Genomic DNA, 22061 nt, shown 5'->3' with positions numbered 1-22061 from the left:
GCTGCTCGGGGACTGGCTGGGCATCAGTCAGCAGGTGGTGAGCAATTGCACTGTGCATCACTTGCTTTGTATATTCTTCTTTTTATTACTACTATTATTATTATTACTACTATTTTATTTCAATTATTAAACTGTTCTTATCTCAACCCTCCTCGCTTCTCGCTTCTACTCTTCTGATTCTCTCCCCCATCCCACCGGGGGAGTGAGCGCGGCTGAGGTTAAACCACGACAAGTGGCTAACTACTGTGGTACACTCATTTGAGATGTGGAAGATCCAGCTTCAAGTCTCTGATTGGACACAAATGAAGGGGGGCTTTGAAAGTATATTCTAATATCCAAGCTAAAGATCTTAACCAAGACTATCAGCCACATTAAGATGGAAGAGCTACATCTCAAATTTCTAAAGGTTTTAGTGAAAGCTTGACGTTTGTTCTTGAAACTTCATCATTACTTTCTACATTGGCATGGGGTGACCACTCTGAAACATAGCTGTGCCAATTATCAATCTTCCTTTCTTTAAAAGTGCTAAAAGAGAAAAAGGAAAAGAGATGGCAAAGAAGCCAGGCTGACATAAGTCCATGGGACACCCAGGTGAAAAAAGTAAAGCGAAAGAAAAAAAATTCTAACTGGAACAGCCAAAATTACTGATCTTACAAACTCCATAACAAAACCGTGAAAGTCCTCCCCTCCCTCCTTCTTCAGGGACATCAATCCTATTCGCTTTATGCCTGCTGTTTCCAGAATTCTCTCCCACTCCTCTCTCCCAGTTGGAAGACACACTGCCGTAGGCAAGAGACCTGTTACCTCACATGGAAAACATCACTGCACGTTACAATATCTCATATCATCTCATTTTTGGGGTGTTTTTTCCTAATGCTACCTGTAAAAGGAAGAGAAATGCTACTGTTCTCCATGGAGAAACTGTGACCTATATTAAGAGAATGACTTTCCCAGTGTAAAAGTAGAAACCAGAGACAACAGGAGATCAGATGCCTCTTACATCTCATCAGCCTCATGTGCAGCCGTTATAGTTTGACCCAATATAACATACTGAACACTGTGATGAGAGTATATTATAGCTAATGTGCATTACTTGTGCACCTCACCCATCATAGCATTTCAAGAATATCAAACACAGCAAAACATTCTTGTCCGCACCCTCCCATAAAGCCAGTTCAAATTAAATTAGAGTCTCATGGTTAGAAATAAAGCCCACTTTGCTATGGAACGAGGAAAAATCGTTCAAAAAAATTGTCCCACCTCCCCCCCTGCCATCACAGAAGAAAACCATCAGATTCCTGCCAACGGCTCCCTAAAAAAGCCTCTCTGAAGGAAAAAGAAAGCCATTAAAGCAAAAGATAAAATGACACTGCTACTTTAACAAAAAAAAAAGTAAAGTTATATTCCTTTTAGTAATTACAAACAAGGAACACACATCAGCCCTTAAATGTATGCCACAGGAGATGCTCTACCCGCTTTGTTCATTCAAGACACACAGTTTCTTCACCTTTGTTAACGTTTTGCTGATCAGTAGGGCTATCTTGCCCTGAAAACTTCTTATTTGGACTCCACTTTAAAGACACCCAAAAACCAATGAACTTCAGCTTCCCTCCCTTCCCCAAATCTACCAGGTAGTGCCGTGACATTTCTCCAAGAAACAGACTTGAGCTTCAACCTCTCTCACTCCAGCATTTAATGACATTAAGTAAGAAGAATCAAAAGCAAGTTCGTACATAACACTTCTGCCACACACACTTTGTTACTTATATGCAAGTACTACATTTTTGAGCCAGTGTGAAAAACATTAACCTAAAGCAAATTAAACCAGTATGATTTCTGACATGACAGTGAACTAAAATTGAATGGGATGCTAGGGACTGAAGATTAGTTAAGCAATGAGCAAACATGATCCGCCATTATACAACAGTCAGACGAAACATCAGAATTTAACCTAAGGAATCACATTTGCTTCACAGTTCTGTCTGAAGAGAGGGCTCCACATGGATACCTGTGCTTATTACAATGAATACTGACTATAAGAAAAGTTGATTTTTAAATTAACACTAAAGGATTTGTCTTTTCCTTTTGAAAGACAGGTGGCAGTCCTCCATGACACTGTAATACTTAGTGCTACAGTAATTTTTTTTTTTTTAATGTTTGGCTGGCAGATACTTTATAGAGATGGGACTGGTACTATTCTTTCCTTTTACACATTCCACTGTCGAGAAAGCATTTTCAACGACTAACTAAAAGCATGTTCACAAGGGACACAAGATCTGTCAGTCTCGGGATAAGCTACGAAAGAATAGAAAATTATTCAGAAAAGCAGAAAAAAACCTACCCTGGAGTATTTCCCTTTTCCAGTATGAGCTGTCAAGCAGAATCTATGCAAGTCCGTTTGCTTTACTGAACAGTAAAGTCAAACATATGTGAAAAGTTTCTATGCCAACTGAAAACTAATGATACTGAGGAGTCTGAAACATGGATAATTTCCCTTTAGCTAAAAGAAAGCTGGGAAGGCAGAAAGAAGCACGCTACACCTTGCAAGAACATCACGCTGCTGGATTTATCTGCTATAGTAAATAGTGTCACATTTCTGAAAAGCGGATGCTTCTGCCCCGCAACAGTACCACACTCAGTGGAAAGGTTAGGAGTCAACTTGGAGAAAATAAACAAATAAGCAGGCAAACCTGGCTCTAGAAACCACCAAACCTTTCCCTCTCGTTGATCCCCTATTTCTGCAGATTGTTTTTGTTCAAAGAAAGCCTGATTTTCATTTCATTTTGGATGAACACCAGGGACTGAACACAGTGCATTACAGCAAATCTTCATATTTAAACTTCTATTAAATCTTATAATTCTCTAATATTCCTAGAAACAACATGAGCCCTCCCTCCTGGTAAATATAATGACTGGCTTTTGAATTTAGTATACAATGCACAGCTCAATTCAGGATCACTACATTTCATTAATTTGGGGGAGTCCATATTCATGCAGTTTGATTCTCTGTTCCCTTTTATGGCTAAGTCAGAGACATTTATGAACAAGGCACTGACTGCACTTTAAAATAGCATTTTTGAACCTCTACTCTGCAGACCTGTGGGGTCCATGGCCTTACTCTGGTAAGCACCTGGAACATACAAACAAAACCCAAAACCAAAAAACAAACCCCATAGAAATGCATTATATAGAGGTCCACATCAATCCCCTTCTGGGGATCCGCAAATCCAAAAAAGTTTGAAAAATAATTGTCAAGTGTTTCTAATCAGGTAGCAGCTCACAGGTTTTGTCAAGAAGGTGTCTCATCAGCCCATGCTTCTGCTATCTACAGCACTGGGAGAATGTGGCACAAACAAACCAAGAAATGAAGAAAAGTAGAAATATTATTGGTTGATGAATCTGGAAAAAATGAAAGGAAGGAAAAAGCACAGCTCAAAATTTAATAAAGCAAAACTGAATAGCAAGAAAGAGCTAGCTTTAAAAAAAAAAGTTTCAAGGCACTTTTGCTTCCTCATCAGTTCAGGAAAGCTCTATGAACCAGAAGTGGAGAAACATCATCTCCATAAAGGTTTCTCCAAAGCCCACAGATTTCTTCACATGGAGACATGGGCACTATGGTTCTGGATGGTGACAAAGCAGGAACTGAACAGGCAAATATAAGCCTCCACTGGATAACCCCACCATTTGCAAACTAGAGAACAGCAAAGCCCTGTTGCATTTCCCTTCCCATGATGTGCAGGCATGTTCATGAGCCAGGCAGCTACAGCCTGCAGCACTCCCTGGCACAACTGCTCTGTTGAGACTGAGGAAAGAAGGCAGGAAAGATCGTAGCAATGGGGACATCTGGTAGGCTTTTGTGTGCCCTTTACCTCCACATGCTTGCTACGTGCATGTAACGCTTGCTTTGTATGCATCTTACAGGTCCTGTGAGCTAAAGTTTGGATGTAGCAAACAGGGGAAAAAGTAAGTCCCTGTAAATAACTGTTGGGTGTTTTCCTAGTTTTCCATAAGATTTCCACGCTACTGTGCTTGACAAATGAAAGAAAAAAGGAAAACCCAGAAATGAATTAGCCATAAGTCACATAAATTTATTACAAATCAAACCCACTTGATGCAATTTTCCAGCAAAGCTTTTACTGATTTAAGTCGGAAACCAAAATCGTAGCTGGCAGAGCAAAATCGTTGCATATGTCAGTTCCTAATTCAGCTTAGTCACTGTCACCATACTCCAGGGCATTCAGAGGTCATACCTGATTAACCCAAGTTAACAATCTTACATCTTCTAGTACTGAGGCCCCACTTAAAATGAAATTGGAGAATGCAATCCTTCATCTACATGCTCAGTCTTTCCTAACAGCACAAGCAGTAATTCAGTCTCAGATTTCTCAAAAAATCTCTTGCAGGCTCACATTAAAAACAGATGGACTGTGCTCCATGGGAACAGCAGACCGCCTCACATTTTTTTCTGGGAAGATGTGTTTAAAAAGTAAATGAAGGCAGTAAGGATAAAAATATACGTTGTCGTTATCTACTGACCTTTCTCAGCCAAAGCATCTGGGGAGGATTGCATTCACCAGGCACCATGGAAAAAAGCAACAGGAGGGTTTTTTGCTAAAAAGGACTAATTTTCTTTCAAACACTGTTAGAGTACTGAGTTTTCCTAAGGTTTTCTGTTCTCTTCCTCTCCCCATATATACTGGGTTTTGTTTTTCTTTGTATCATAATACATTCTCACAAAAATTCACTTTTAGTTTCTTTTGAGAAAATGCTGGCACTAGGTTGGATACATGAAGGTATGTGTTAACTATCATAGATTTCAAGTTAAAATGAGATATGCAATTAGGATGAGGCCTTTGTGACTCCACCACTTGTTTCTTCATCATTTTTTTCAAGGTATTCTCCCACTCCTTTAAAAAAAACAAATGAAAAACACACACACCCCAAAAAAAACCCCAAAAACCCACCTACACAAAAAAAAACACCTTTTCTCCAACAATTAGTTTTATTCTGTTTCCCTCCTCTTTTGAGACAGGTCAGAGCACAGTCTGACTCACCATTCAAAATCAGGTTTTTGGTTTGTTAGGAGGGGCCTGAATGTGAAAGTCTTTGATTTTTCTCTTCACAAGCAGAAAAGAGGCTTGCATACTTCAGGAAAACAGTTAAACAAAACAAAAAAAAGCAGAACCACTGCCACACACACCCACACCCAATTTCTATCAAAATTATTAAACTTCCACCCGAGACTTAGCAAAATAGCTAAACAAACTTCAGTTTGAAGTGATGTTACAATAAAACATAAGTAGCTGGGTAAGAGTCCACTTAATCTTTCCGCATTATAACAGCTGGTTATGAAATGTGATGTTTAAATGGTAGCACTATGGTAAGCAGAATTCTTTGGTAGAGGGGAAAAAAGTAGAGGGGGAAAAAGAAGAAAGGTTATAAAGCTTAAATCAGAAATTTGTCTGGTAGAGATCACTACTTAACCATGCCTTAAAACTGACGAGTCATGCAGTGATAAGGACTATTCAACCAATGGAGTAATTTTAAGATAAGAATCCATGTATGCTAAAAGGTTCGGGCCTTCACGCCACATTTCATTACTGCAAGACATTTGGCGGGATATGTGAGGGGCCTCTGAGGAATTAAGATTTCATTTCCTTTATTCTTTTCAAAGACACACTATCATGAAGGATGGAAAAAAATTTCAGTGAAGGAGACAAACTTACTGCCTTCTTGAAGCATCTTAAACTGTCCTAGAATACTTCCTAGAATCTAAAAATGACCTCAAAAATAATATCCTTCCATTGGCTTTCATTTTATTTTTATCTTTTTAAAGAAATAGATGAAGTGAAAAGTATTTGGAGCTTTAAGGTTAGGGCCTAAACATCTTCTTTTCGCAGCACTAGAGAAAGAGACTTAAGAAAAATGTGTGTACTTGTTAGCAAATTTTTTTTTTTATTAAAAATGTTGGTTTTAAAAAAATAAGATCAACTGAGTAATTGTCAATCTTTCAAAATAAGATCCAACAATTCCAGAAAAGGCTGTTTAAACAGACTTGCCATCTTTGATTTTTATCAAATTTTAGGAGAACTGTTATATAGGCTAAGTCAGCTCTTAGATAAAAAAAAACAGTGATTGGTTTTAAAAAAATAAGATCAACTGAGTAATTGTCAATCTTTCAAAATAAGATCCAACAATTCCAGAAAAGGCTGTTTAAACAGACTTGCCATCTTTGATTTTTATCAAATTTTAGGAGAACTGTTATAAGTCAGAAGTCAGCTCTTAGATAAAAAAAAACAGTGACCATGGCACGTTTTTTCCCTTTTTTTTTTCTTTTTTAAAATCTTTGGGTCATGCTATACATCTCTGCAATGAAAGTCCATTGCCACAAATAACCCATTGCCTCTTCATGAAATAAAATTAAGTGCACCAGAATAGGTCATCTTTGCTAAACATTTGACTTGAATTAACAGAGCTGGACTAATATCGTCCCCCTTTCTCCGGTCAGAGGAATGTGCATGACAACATAAAGTAAGTAGTATCAGAACACTTAACAGCAGCTGGTTTATATTTTAGCACCTGAAACTCCTAACAGCTGCATTGGGTTGATATATGAGGGTCCTGATGTCATTACAAAGCTTCAAGATACATGGCTCATGAGAAATGGGAAGAAAGGGCCTCTTTGGAAACAGACATCCAAGCTGAAAATAATCAATAAAACCCACATTCTGAAGAAAAAGAGCATCTGTGAGTTTCATCAGGCTTCAACAGTCTTCCAACAAACACGCCACTGAGAGTTTACAGTTCTTGCTATAAGCCACGTTAAGGAGAGCAATACAGGCAACCCTTACCTCAGCTAAATATATGTAGCACTAATTTAGAGCAGGAGTATGCATTGTTTATTTATGTGAGAACTAAAAGGTTGGAATTCCTTGGCTGGAATGAATGGGGATAAATCCATGGTTCAGCAGAAAACTGCGATGCAACAAAGTTTTGGTTAATTTGAATAGAGTACTGCCCTCCCTGTTACCTAAAGATCTCAACTATTGATCTTCTCAATATTTTACACTCAAAATAGTTGTAAAAGAAATTGCTTACAGCTCGTATGGCCACAGATTATCCTCCTTCAGAACAACAGAACTCTTCACTAAACAAATAAAATTTATTTGTGCACAAGGCAGACTCCTAATATAAAAACGTCACCACATTTTACATGAAAAGCAAAATATATTGCTCAATCTCACTCTCAGTCATAAGAAAATATTGCACACTATGTAATGAAAATATTTCACCTACAGCTTTCCCTGCAAGAAATTTAAATAGAATTCCACCCTTTCTTCTGCCTAAAACTAGTAAATATTTTATTTAGGGACTGAATATACCTCTGGCTACATCCCTGCTAGTAAACTAAAACAGGTTAGGCCACTTTTGCCATCCATACTGTTCAACTGTCAGCAGGTCAGAGAGTCACTTGAGCCCAGATCACCAGCACTGCGCCCCATGTTCACAGTTCACATAAACCAACTTCAACCAGAACTATTAATGGTAATGACTGGTAACATATCCCACAGGTTGCTGTTTGCTTAAAATTGTTGCTGAATCACAATGACAAATTTTCCATGTCAGAATCAATATTCAGGTTGTGTGCACAGCACGAAAGAAATAGCAACCACGGTTGTCAGTATACATCTAATACTGTGAGCTGCAGATGTAAGAAAGGGTTTCTTTTCTATTTATAATTTTAGCAGTAATGTCATACAGGATCCTCAGACTCTGACATCGTTTAATTCATAAAATTACTGGGTCAAAATTAGGAGAGACCTCCCATCAGTTGATATTCACATTCCTCATGAATCACTGATTTAGGTTTCCAGCCTTTCTTTTAAAGGATAATAATTAAGAAAAGCATGAACCAACACTTCTATAGCACCTTTTTACTTCTGAGGTTCATCTTAGGTAAGCATCATTACCTGTATTTTTCCAGCAGGGAAATCAAGACACAAAAATATGCAAAAGTGGCTTGGCCAATTCACATAGCAAGGCAGAAGCGAGATGTAGGATTCCTAATTGCCAGTGGCTGCATCACATACCTACAATACACAGAGTTCTTGGCTGACACTTGGGCATCAGCTGTTGGCTGATTAGTCCTAGTAATGACACTAGCAGGTGGCAGTGCTAGTTCAATAAATAACTGTTACACCCCATCCTCCAGGCATCATTCATGTTACCCTTGGAGCTAAAATAACCAAATTCAGTCATGCAAGCCAGAAAAGGCTTATCATTTTCCTATCCTGAGCAAGCGTGGGTTAACTTCCTCTCTTCCACCATCAACAAAAAAATAACAGGCCCCAACCAAATCATCTGCTATTTGTACTTTCAAACTGACATGAGACATCGGTATGCTGAAACAATGAATGTCTTTCTTTTTGTATTTAAAACACACAAACAAAAGCAGATGATGTAGTATCGACAACTGCACATGGTTGCTGCATCACAGGCAGGTCATCCAGTCCAGTTAAAGAAGAATCCTAAACAGCAGAAAACATTTCACGCGGTTAATCCTTAGCCTTGCAAAATTCTCAATAAAACAACCAGATTCCTGCATGGGACAGGACACAGTAACAAGCTTCAGGAGTAGACCCTTGATTTGCCAAGCCCTCACATGGGAAAGGTGACGGCACAGTACTGAAATAACAAGAGATTACAGAAGGCTACAGGAATAACCTAACCTATAACGTAATAAAACCTGACGGATATCAGTAGTGCCAAAAATACTTACCAGTTCGTAGTTACTTGGAAAAAAGCAGGGTGTCACCACCTGGAATAAAAAATAATAAAATAAGGAAAAAAAGATACTTCCTTTGGAGAGGACCCAATCCCATTGATTGAGTTCCCTCAAATACTGTGAAATCCAGGTGGAGTCAAAGGGGCACCAACCAGATCAGGTGCAGAATCTGAGTGTCCACAGCTGCTCTCTGCTGCATTACTTTCTCTCAGCTTCCTGAAGAGTTAGCATTAGCTCAATGCTAACCCAGTGCCCTGCTCACATGCTGTAATCAGTGAAACAGGTTGAAGAGTAATGCCTTCCCTCAGGTCACATATGAAGGGAAACATAGAGGGCTTTCTCCCCCCCTCCATCCTTTGCAGCGTTCTTCTAATATCATCTCAGTTTTAGTTAATAAATAAGTATTCTGCTTTTCAAGTAATCTAGAACTTCAGCAGTTCCCAATACCTTATTCTTGTTCTGGATCTTTTTTATGGGGTGTGGGCTGAGCAGAGCAAGCAGAACACATATTCTGTGGACTCACATATTTCAGAGGCTTGGCTCCAAGTTAAAACTCTTCCTGTGGAGAACATGTTCTGCATACATCACACCAAAAAAACCCCAATCAACCTTGTTTGAATATTCAAAAACCAAAACACAAAGAAAGCCAGGAAAAACATGATTAACTCTGATTACGTGATGATCTAGGGAAAAGCAAGTGTTAGCTTCTTTCTACAGTCCCATACAGCAGGCACCCTCTGACCTCACACATACAGTCGAAAGACTGTGATTCATCAATTTACGCCACTCAGCTGAGCTTCAGTAATAGTCATCATGCATGCTCACTTTAACAAGCACCTTGAGGTTAATCCCAGTGAAAACTGTTTCATTTAACAAGTTCACCTTCACAATTACGGCTTTCCAGGACAGACTTGCCCCTCGACCAGCAGAGCGGAGCCAGAAACTCTGTGGCAACACCTGGACTACAAAAGTGGAGTTTTCTCTCAGGAACTGTTGGTGAGCTGTCCTACCAGCTGTCAAGTCATAGTATACAGAGTGGGTTACTGAGCAGAAGGGACCTGATGTGTCATTTATAATCCTTAGAATAATAAAAAGAAGATGCAGTTCATGCAAGAGAGCAAGCTACAAGAACAAAAAGAAACATCAGTCCTGTAGGCAGCACAGACAAAAAGAGACAGACCTGACTACACCAGGACAACCCACTCCTGTCTTAGCTCTCAGGAACAGGTTTTAACCACTAGCATGGAAAGGATGGCATTTGCCCCCATAACTGCTTGTGAAAAAGATGTATCTCTGATTCTCAATGCTTCTTAAATCACAAAGTACTTATAAAAAGAAAAAAAAAGAAGTAGCACATTGATTTTCAACTCCCAGCCTCCTCATGATCTCCACACTATCCCTAAAGAAAACAGGACAGATGTGAACCCCTGAGGTTTGTCTGCTGCACCCTCTGACTCATCAGTGGGCTTGCAAGTCCGAGGTCTTAATAAGCTGCATTTCTGCAGCTCATTTCACGACTGCCACTCATGACTCACTAGTCTATCCAACCAAACACCCATACTAAACACATGGAAGATGTTAACTAGTCTGTCATGATAGCATTCCCATTGCTGAAAGCAAAGACAACATCTGCCTCTGTGACCTCTTGCCTGACACAGCATGTAAAACTTCATACACCACCTTCAATTACAACCACCAATTCTCCTTTCAAGCCAAAGTGGCAAACCACCAGGCAGAGCAGTCCGTAGCAGGAAGAACCGAAGCGATGTGCACCCTGCACCACCACCATGAGCAGCAAACACTGCATCTATGGAGGAAAGACTGTCCCCAGTTGTCCTGACCATGCGATTATCTCGTACTTATTATACGCGCTAAAAATCAGTTTTTGCCAGTGTTCTCATTAGCAACACCTAAGGTTAAAATAGATAAAAACTGAAATTTCAACAATTACTTTTCTCTCACTGCCTATTCTAGGAAGAAGAGAGAGAATTAATGGAAACCCCAAAGGAGTCTGCAGGCTGGCTGGGTAGCGTAGTGGAAAAGCAGAGATGAACTAATATTACATGCTCACATAATTAATAATTGGAACCACTGCAGAATAAAATTGTCATCACTGGAGCACATAAATATCATCTCTGTTCTCTCCCTTCCCTCCACTGTTAAAACCCTCGAGGAATCAAGTATCTCCTTTCTCCTTGGCTAACCAAAGCACAACTCTACTGTAACCTCCTCGGTAATTACAGCTGACTCACTGCCTAAGAAAAAGAAAAATCCCCTTTATTCTGACACAAGAGCACTGGGGACATCCACTGGAAAATAACTTCAGCAGAGAATTATGGATCTTTTTTGGCAGATCTGTGGCATCTTATTCAGGCAACCCACACAGACCCAGGGCTGTAAGAAGATGAGAGCTAACGTTACAGGTAACACTTGCTTGATTTTTTCTCCTCTGAGCTTCACTATGCCTACAACGGCTATATATAGCAATCTGACTTTAGAGACAGACTCCATCTTCTCCTGGTTGTGTGTCTTTCGCACTTTCTTTTTACAAAGATCAACACCCATGTTAGATGGTACTATTCTAGGACTACCAGAGTCACATAATACACTTTCTGGTGTACACAGCTATCCCTTCGCCCTTGCACATTGCCTCTTATCACTATGTTGAACTGTCACTAAACTACAGAGCACTCAAAATGCATCATGCAGCCAAAGACTTGGATGCACTGCTAGTGTTTTTGAGCTACAAAACTCGGTGCAAGACACACTGAATCACCCAAGCTGCACTGACTTTTTTTTCCTCTGACTCCGTATACACAAATAGCGTATTTCTTCCCAGATGAAGTAAAATAGTCAAGATCTCTATGTATCCCAATTTCAGTTCTCATGAGCAGTTGCAGCAAATTCTTCCACTGTTAATACAGACACAGGTTAAAAGCAAAAGAGCTGACGTGTTCACAGATAACAGAGTCTATCACGAGGTATAGACAACCTAAGCTGAGGATACGTGAGTGGCTCCAACTCTTTTTCCTGGTTTGCAAAGGTCTGAGACGTGCTAAAAAAAATCAGCATTTAGAGAAAAAGTATAGAGCTGGAAAGCAAGATTGCAGGACTTCAATCCAGTATCAACGCAGAGATAGAAAATGGAGTATAAATGTCTCATTCACGGGTTTAAAAAGTTACACACACTGTGTACCAACTGCGCAAAACAATAAACTTGAGAAAGACTTTTCTGATCCCCCAACTGAAGCTACAGCTAATCTTAAAAAAAGATATCTGTAATCACCTGGTTTGTCAGCTTTCAACAGTTTCTTTATTCTTGTAAGAAATATACTGGATATGCATTAGTGTAATATCTCATAGTTCCACACAACCAAGGTGCATTTAGCTTCTGTACTTCTGCACATTCATGTATTAACAAGCAATACCAGAATATGGGAATGCCTTGCCTAATTTTCAAAAATAGTTATCTCTTCAGTGCCCGGCACATACACACACATGCATATAGACACATTAGTCTACCCACAAATAACCAAGCAAATATTTGAAAGACAAACTACCTGTTCTTGCATACACAGTTAATATGGAAACATTTTCCTGGTGTGGTACTTCCTGAATCAAGCCTTATGAAAAAGTCCCATACTGACAGAAAAAGATTTAAAATAATTACTTTGATGAAGGATTCCAACTCCAGTGAATCTGCGGGTAATTTTCCTTCATACGACTGTAACACCAGTCACATCAGTTAATGAGTAACCAACCAACATGAGATAAATGTTAACTCAAGCAAGAAAAAATGTCAACAAATAGCAGGATATCTGGCACTAAGGAAATAAGATCTGTCCCCACTTGCTGTAACAGACACACAACAGTGCCCCCCACTGTCGCACAACAGGTCATTTGCTGGCATATCTGGAATTTACATTTCAATGCTTTTTTTCAGTCCCAGATGCATCTTTCATTTTTATCTTCCTTACTTTTTATTTTCTTTTTACAAGAAGTAGGTGATCTTTCAGAGGAAGAACCATCTTCAAAGAATGAGCCAGTTATTACCAAAGGTGCATTTCAAAGTCCAAATCTCAAACACTATTATATTGCTTTTGCAAAAGCAATTTAATCATTTGGCTATACTGAATCACTTTCTTCCAAGCTACAGTTTTATCAAGTAAGAAATGCTGGCATGCCTGCCACAGGTTACGTGTAACACGAAGGATGTGCAGGGGAAGGAATCTTCACCAAATATATACGTGACCTGCTAAAAAATCTGTTCATTCTAGTTCACTACTAATCATGTTACAAAATTGATGAGAAAGGGTGAAAAGAGCAGCAAAATGAAGCCACTGACATCCTCCAAATAATGTAAAGTTACAGTGATGTTAGGAGACCTTGTGACTGTGGCATAAATGATTGTCAGGAGCCCAAATGGTAAGCTCATAGCAATATTTAATATGCATCTTTTTTTATATATATATGTATACACATATACGCACACACTTTTTTTTTTTTACTTTTTTTTTTTTTTAAAACACACACTTATCTATTTATTTAAATCTACAGCTTTGGAGTTAAGTCTTGAAAACGTAAGAAATTTCTCTGCTTAGTTTTCTTCTTTTGACATGCCTGTCAGTTATTGTCCACCTTCTCCAACCCACCCCCCAAAACATTCAAATCATAAATCCCCTTACTCACTAAGAAAACAAACTAAAGGACATTGAGGGCAGTATATCTTCAAATAACTCTGTGCTCTCAAACATACAACTTGTAACATGACGAAATTAAAAATGTAAACCCAAATTCTAGAATAAAAGGGACATTATTGGGATATTAACCTGGGAAAAAACAAAACAAAAAACAAAAAAAAGTTTTTTTTTTTTTTTTTTTTTGTAAGAAAGAACATCTCCAGTTGTGTGATATTAGTATCTAACTCAGACTTTTGTTCTGGAGATATCAAGTATCCTCATTTTTGGACACATTGAAAACAGCAGCCTTAAAGAAGACTTATCAAACACAGCAGAAACTAAACAAGCACTTTGCAGTCGCTACAATCTTTTAATAAACAAGATACAGTTGTGTTCCCAAAAAGAAAAAAATTAATAGATACAGTAAAGTCAGAACAAAATCATCACTTCAGAACAACAAATTCTTTTGCCCTATGGAAACAACCCTCCTACTTGATTTGCATAAAGCAGTTTTGAAGTTAAGTTTGGAAGAAACAAACAAAAAAAATTGCATTGTAAATTGCAAAGACAACTACAGTTAAGAAACTGTTAATGGGCTTGGTTCAAGATTATCAATAAAATGAAAAGATTTATTCATATGTAATGCTATCATACAGCAAGCAGAAGCCAAGTAACATCAGAAAAGATTCCTAACACATTACATATTTTCTCTCACCTAGTTCTGTGATAGAGTTGCTGCAGGGAAAGACAGAACAAACAGAGTCAGGAGCTCTCTGAATACAAAACCAAATTCCAAGAGTGATATTTTAGCGCTGCTTTATTAATTGCTCAGCTGCAGTATTTTTTATTTGCTGAAATAACACTAACACTACATGTACCCACCTCATCAAGTTGTAAAGAGGATCAGCTGAAACTTGAGAAACTCTGAATGAGTTTCTTGGAAAAAACATATGAGTAACTGAGTACTGCAACATCTAAGCCATGTTCCTACAGTCCTGACCCATGCACAAACTCCTTTCTGTCTACTTGGGATTATGCCTTATGAAACAAAGTATGAAATTAGCACCTGAAATGGAAAGTTACATACCTTCAGGATCTCAAAATTTAGCGTATTTATATATATACAAATCCCTGTTTCCCAAGACAAAGCAACAAAGCTGTTTCAAAGAAAGTTGCTGAAGGAAAAGAAACCTTTCACAAGTAACTAGGAATGCAGTTATCCCAAGATACAGAAATGTATTGTTCACATATCTTTGCCACCTCAAACTCTGGCTTTCTTCCATGCTGTGATATTTGATCTTGCAAAGTCACAGTCCTGACCTACGTTGTGAAAGTTGTTCTCCAACTCTCTGAAGAACATATACAGGGCAAAACATTCGGTACATAGGTTATTTGGAAAAAGGATAAAATAGAAGAACCTCTTCAAAACTCCAACGAAACAGAAGATTCCTAGAATCAAAAATGGATGAGTTTCTCCTGATAACTTGTCCTGGTTTCGGCAGGGATAGAGTTAATTTTCTTCCTAGCAGCTGGTACAGTGCTGTGTTTTGGATTTAGGATGAGAATAATGTTGATAGCAACAACTAAAACATCAGTGTGTTAAGTAGTGCTTACACGGAGAGGGCAGACCCAAACTGGCCAAAGGGACATTCCATACCATGTGACGTCATGCTCAGTACATAAACTGGGGAAAGCTGGCGGGGGGGGCCGCTGCTCAGGGACTGACTGGGCATCAGTCGGCAGGTGGTGAGCAATTGCATTGTGCATCACTTGCTTTGTATATTATCATTATTATTATGGTGATTTTATTCTATTTCAATTATTAAACTGTTTTTATCTCAACCCATGAGTTTTCTCACTTGTGCTCTTCCAATTCTCTCCCCCATCCCACCGGGAAGGGGGGATGAGTGAGCAAGCGGCAGGTTAAACCACGACATAACTGTAAACCAGTAACCAGAGATGAAGTCCTTTCCTTTATCACACCACTGGATTTGCTCCAAAAGAGTTCAGAAGCAAAGGACAAGAAACTCAGTCAGAACTTGGGTCTAGCTAACAGGGGTTAAACCAGCCAGCAGAAGCCAAGATCCTAAAACTAGATTTTTACTGGACTTTGCACTAGCCCTCTTCACTGTGGTTTAGTTTGTCAATCTGAACTGTAAATGCAGTGCTAGCTACTGTCCCTCCTAAGTTAATCTGTTTAACCACAGGTTTATAACGTAGGTTGAAATGATTTGATGCTAGATGAGTGCAAAAACATAGTATCTTTGCTCAAAATGTCTCATTTTGCGGCTTCTTTAAAGAACAGTTTAAAAAAAAAAAATTCCTAATTTTGGCAATCGCATACATCTTTTGTGAGACTTGACTTCTGCTTGCTTTGTATCAGATCTGACCTCTCCAAGCTTAATTAGGTACACATTCCTCAGGGAACTATGTTATCCTTTCAAGATTCCAGGCCTATTTATTTTGGTATAATCCCCATGAGAAAACATGCTTCATTTGCAAAGTCAAACAAATCTTGCAACATTACCAGACAGGGAGGGCCCTAACAAGCAAGGGAGATACAGTTCCACAGACATTTTCCTCTCCCAAAGGAACGAACTACCAGCATGGATTGGGTTTTCTTGAGCGGAAACAAGCTGTGCACCAGACCTATTGTACCACGGAATTTTGGACCTGTAACATACACATTGGTGTTATTTCTCAGGATTTCAGTCTGCTTCCATCCAGCTGCAGGATGACTCTCTGCATCTCACTAAGGCCAGTTTAATGCATTAAATCACAAGAAGGAAAGATAGCTCTTTGAATCAGGCAATCCAAAGATACGTACAGCAATTTAGCACAGGCCTGGCTTCAGTCTCTGACGGAAGGTCTGCAAGAGTCATGTCAAAGAGGCAGAGCGACCTCTCCAGCAGGAAGTTTACAGAAATCCTTTGGAAAAACTGTTGAAGTACACTGCTCAGCAAGCCAAAAGAGGCCAAAGTAGCCCACAGCGTTGAAAACCAAGGAGGAACCTTCCACTTTCCCACTAAAATGTATTCTTGTGTTGTAAAGAAGGGGTCTCTCTACAAGGCCCCAGTTCACCCATTTTTGAGATTGAAAGCACTTTGGTGGAGGCCGATACGAAAGCACTGGAGCGCCTGAATTTTATTACAGTATTTCTGACTTTCTTATATCACAATCCTGACTTTCATAGCCCTCTAGTCATTTTAATATATTTTGAGAGGAGGGAAATTTGTTAAAACAAAGTCTTAAACATGTACATTCCAAATGTATCTTCAATTTCCCAGCTCTTCAGAAAAGAGATAATGCAACAAAAGGGTACAGAATGCTCTCCCTATGACAGAATTAAATACATATTTTTTTACCACCAAAACTACATCTCCCAAACGGACGTTTTTCACTAAGACTGAATTTGATTTATTATGCTTTAACTGTGGGAGGTATTTTAAATGTTTTCTTCAGCAAGACAGAACAAGACAAGGGAAGCAGCCTTTTAGAAATAATTACTAGTAAAATAGCATGAAATGCTGTGTTATCACATAGAAGTAGTAAAAGCAAATTCTAACGAAGCTTAGACATTTCAGCTTGCTGATACAAAACAGTCAGGACTTCTTCTGGGATGGAGCTCATAACCTTCAAAACACATAGTACTCACTTCCTTTCATTCTATATTTCCACAAAATTGTGGTTATTCATGATGATGTCTATAACTCAGTTTCCATTCTTCCAAGTCAGTAAGGCAACTCCTTGCAATCTAATGCTGGGGTGGCTCCAACTTTTTGAGATGCAATATTGCAAGAGGAATTCAGCCAGTTCCTAGGAGCATGCACTCTTCATCAAAACCCCCGGCAAAAGCAACAGTATGGCACAGCAATGGTGCAAAATGCTATACATCATTGGGACATTTCGCCGGCTACCCAATTACAGCCACTGTTGATGTTCAGAGTACCCTTCAAGATGTTGCTATTGCCTTTAGCTGTAACAGTGGACACAAAAGCAATGTCTCTTGCGTAAAAGCTAAGAGCATCATGTACAGTAAGGGTAAACAACTTTTTATAACAGTAACTCACAAAGAAAGGAGCGGTATATTCTTGGTAAGCTACTTCATTCCCTTTTCCCAGAGACAAGTGTGGCATGAGCTATACAATGTGACCTAAGGAAGTATTCCAAGGAGCAGCAATGTAAAATGCACCATTTCCGGGTTCTTTGATCCCACTTTAAAAGGTTGACAATTGTCTTTCTACCTCTCTTAAAAAAAAAAAAAGTTACACAGCAAGTCTGTGCGAGGTCTCCTGTATCTATACAGAAAGGATCAGAGCTAGCCAGAAAATAACTGGATCAGTAAAGAGGTCCTTCCCAAAATCAGCCAAAACAGGACAGGGCATAGAAGGAAAAAACAAAACAAAAAAAAACCCCAACTCTCCTAAAACTTCCTAAGATTTTCCAGTGGAAAGTTCACATCTGTCATGAAAACATAACCTATCCATATTTTGGTGGTAAACAAAGAAAAGCAAAAATTGTTTTGTTTCTTTCCCTCACTAACATCATCTTATCCTCTTTTCCCCTTGCTAACAGCTAGATTTATTTTTAAAAGAAAATCAGCAAGGAAACAAACCTTGAAGTTGTACATGTACCAGCTGGGTCTTGCACAACATAGTCAGCTGTCTGAAACAGTTTAAGTCTAAATGAGAGTTCTTATCTAAAAACACTAGCATACTTTAAAATACATTCTCATTTTTGGAAAGCCACAGCAAATTAACTGCCAAATACATAATGCTCCAGCACAGCACTTCTGCTACTTAAACAACGCAAGGTTTATGCCCATAAAAAGCAATTTCAAGTCCTCATGTCCCTCAATAGCTTACAGTTCTGGTTGAATCTGAAGGTTTATTCATTACACAGTTCATTACAGTGATATTATATCTAACAGAGGGCAAAATATTTTGCAGACAGGAGAATCTGAAAATACTGCTTCTAGGTACAATCAGGAAAAATCTGAAGACCCCTTTGAGCTGCAAATGTCAGTTACAAAACTCATACAGTAATCTCTTGGACTTCAACTGCAGACATTTTTATTCTAGCCCAATGCCAGGCAGCACTAAAAGGGTTGCATGCATGGTAATATAACATGCTAAACACTGCCTATGAAGAAAAAAAAATCCTTCAGGTCTTCAGCCCTATTGAATGTGTTTGGATTTATGGATTCCCACAAAAATGTGTCAACCACAGAGGTTCGTTCACACAGTTGTCTCCTGGAAACAACATGACACAAGTTTTCATTTAAGCCATTGATTCCCTCTGCCCAAAATCTGAGAGGGTTAAGGAGAACCCATACTGAAATAAATATTAAAAAAAAAACCAAACCAAAAACCTCACATGAACCCATTTGAGAAGCAAAGTTGCCACTACTTGGTCCATTGCTGGTCATGATAGTTTTAACCTACACTTTCAACAGTGCCATATTAACTAAGGTGTAAAAGATGACAGTATTTTGCTGATCTCAGCAAAGCAAATCTTTTCCAGGTTGCTCAATTATTTTTAAAACTAGAAGTTTTACTTCAAAACTCACTTAAAAATAACAGTGTAATGACTGACAAACCCTGGTCATTCAGGTGAAAAGTTTGTGGTATTCTGTTTGTGTGTCTTTCCAAAAAACTGCCTTTATTTTTCTGAGTAAGTTTGACACGTTATCTGTAGTGCATGAAATGCAACTGAGTGCAAGTATGAAACAAGGTTAGAAAGTCAGGAGAAACACTGTTTAAACTGTCACTACCAAAGTAGCAGCCATCTCTTTAAAAAGTAATACACATTTTGACATCTTGCAAATCTGGCTTCTGCTCTAATTTTTTATTGTTTTAAACATTCAAAGAGGAATTTTTTACACCCTTTTGAATACACATGCTGAATTCCCTCAATAGCAAGCTGATGCAGCATGCAAATCAGACAGAAGATAAATAACTATCACCCTCAAAAAGAGAGAACATTGGCAATAGTTTGAGAAATTGTAACATCCAAGATATAGTTGCTTCCCTTTCCAAACTGACCAAGTATCACTGTGAACATACTGGGCCAACCTTCACACCAATTTCCGTGCAGTAGCTGAAGCAGCAGTAGAGATCAGACATTAGCAGGAACACAGTAACCTTGGAAACCTCAGTGATTTTTTTTTTTTTTTTCATTTGAAGAGAAAGTGCCTCACCACCACTCTGAAGAGTCCAGCCCACTGCTTACTCGCTTCTGCTATCAGTCTCTTCCCTGGTTTCACCTTCCTAATGGAACTAGTAATCTAACAAGATGGACCAGGGTGCACTTAAGTTAAATTCAGGGTTTTTTTTCAGTCCCCTTGACTGGGATTACAAGTCAAAATTCTTTCTTACAGTGCTATTGAAGTCTAGAGAGGTGCTCCTGTACGTACGTTACTCTTTAGCAATGAACAGTAAGCTGTGTCCTGCAATGAGGACATACCATGCACTGCACACAGAGTGAGAAGTCTCCACCCTTCTGCTCACATAACTTCAGTGCAATAAGGAGGAGCTAGAAGCGAAGAACTTCTAAACAGAAAGTCTTCTTTCAAATCTTTCTTAAAAAAAAAAATCAAAGAAAGCCAAGTGAGATTTAAACTAAACTCCTGATACAGGAAGCATAAGAGTAAAAACAGAAGCAGAGAGGAAAATGTTCAAAACAAATCAGATTCAGTATTCTTAAGATAAAAGAAGACTAAAGGTAAAATATTTGGGTTGGGGAGATGTTTTTTTTTTTCATTTGGACATTATTTACACAAGTAGTAGGAAAACATGAAACTAATCCACAATCACAAATGAAATACAGTTTTGGTTATTATCTGACTAATAAGAATGCATTGTCCATAACTCAATTCTGAACAGTTAATTGAGCTCTTTAAAAAATGGACCAGGGTGCACTAATGTTAAATTCAGATAACGGTGAATTTCTGATGAAGTTCAGGGGACATTCCAGTTACAATGAATTACAGGGCATTACATCAGACCTCTACTTATAGAGAAGCCAGACTGGGAAGAAAAAAAAAAAAAAGGAGTACCTCACATAAAGTTGCCTTGTTTGCATGTGTGTGTATGTTACAAAGACAAACACATATGAGAAAGGGAACATGAGCATGTATATCTCTATCAGCCACTTCGTGGGAACTATTATTACATTAGACACCATTTCAGGAGTCTAAACTAAATTTCAGGAAGGTAAATGAAGCAATACTCCACATGACTTGCCTTGGAACTCTTGGCAAGGATGACAAAAAATACACCATCTCTTTTCTTCAACCTTACACAAAAAAGAGAAGGATCTTTCCTTCTTGCTCCAAAAACACACAAGAGAAATTGTCATATGGCAGTGCACCATGTTTCTCTCCTAAGTATCTGTCCCACTGGACTGCCAAGGGCCACTGATTATCTTCACAGGGTGAAAGTATCTGCCTTCATGCCTACCCACTGCAAGAGCCAGAGCCCAGCCTTACAACCTTAACAAGGCACTTAAAGAGAAGCCAGGATGGGAAGAAAAAAAAAAAAAAGGAGTACCTCACATAAAGTTGCCTTGTTTGCATGTGTGTGTATGTTACAAAGACAAACACATATGAGAAAGGGAACATGAGCATGTATATCTCTATCAGCCACTTCGTGGGAACTATTATTACATTAGACACCATTTCAGGAGTCTAAACTAAATTTCAGGAAGGTAAATGAAGCAATACTCCACATGACTTGCCTTGGAACTCTTGGCAAGGATGACAAAAAATACACCATCTCTTTTCTTCAACCTTACACAAAAAAGAGAAGGATCTTTCCTTCTTGCTCCAAAAACACACAAGAGAAATTGTCATATGGCAGTGCACCATGTTTCTCTCCTAAGTATCTGTCCCACTGGACTGCCAAGGGCCACTGATTATCTTCACAGGGTGAAAGTATCTGCCTTCATGCCTACCCACTGCAAGAGCCAGAGCCCAGCCTTACAACCTTAACAAGGCTGCCCGAAGTAAGCACAAGGTTTATTCACAAACCAGTCCAAGAAGTACCCAAGTGACAAAAGTCAATAGACCCTTTTGAGAGCCAATACAGCTTGCACTTTAAATCTCCAAACTGAAAATATCTGACCAATATTAGTCTCTATATATACAGATATATATAGATAGGTAGATAAGAAGTTCTTTATTTTCACAATACAAGTTGCACAAAACAAGTTGAGGAATTGGTTAGATGGTCGCATCCAGAGGGCAGTGGTCAACGCCTCTGGATGCGACCAGATGAAGACTGGTGACGAGTGGCGTCCCGCAGGGGTCCATATTGGGACCGGTACTGTTTAATATCTTCATCAGTGACGCAGACAGTGGGATCGAGGGCACCCTCAGCAAGGTTGCAGATGACACCAAGCTGAGTGGTGTGGTCGACATGCCAGAGGGACGGGATGCCATCCAGAGGGACCTGGACAAGCTTGAGAAGTGGGCCTGTGTGAACCTCATGAGGTTTAACAAGGCCAAGTGCAAGGTCCTGCACCTGGGTTGGGGCAACCCCCAGTATCAGTACAGGCTGGGGGATGAAGGGATTGAGAGCAGCCCTGCAGAGAGGGAC

The 22061-nt window shown here is 39.0% G+C and overlaps 1 protein-coding gene across 1 annotated transcript in view; it reads right to left on the bottom strand.

Moving 5' to 3' along the window:
• The window catches only part of TNS3 (tensin 3), a 191853-nt gene that overhangs the window by 148419 nt on the left and 21373 nt on the right, over positions 1-22061 (bottom strand). The window contains exon 3 of the mRNA XM_009289806.2: positions 8780-8818. The gene's annotated coding sequence lies outside the window, so the exon portion shown is untranslated. The remainder of the gene's footprint in view (positions 1-8779; positions 8819-22061) is intronic.

The sequence above is a fragment of the Aptenodytes forsteri genome, unplaced genomic scaffold (genome assembly GCF_000699145.1).
Source record: "Aptenodytes forsteri isolate BGI_AS27 unplaced genomic scaffold, ASM69914v1 Scaffold234, whole genome shotgun sequence".
Taxonomy (NCBI): Eukaryota; Metazoa; Chordata; class Aves; order Sphenisciformes; family Spheniscidae; genus Aptenodytes; species Aptenodytes forsteri.
The sequence above is the reverse complement of the archived record's forward strand: the minus strand, read 5'-3'. Positions and strand labels throughout refer to the sequence as shown.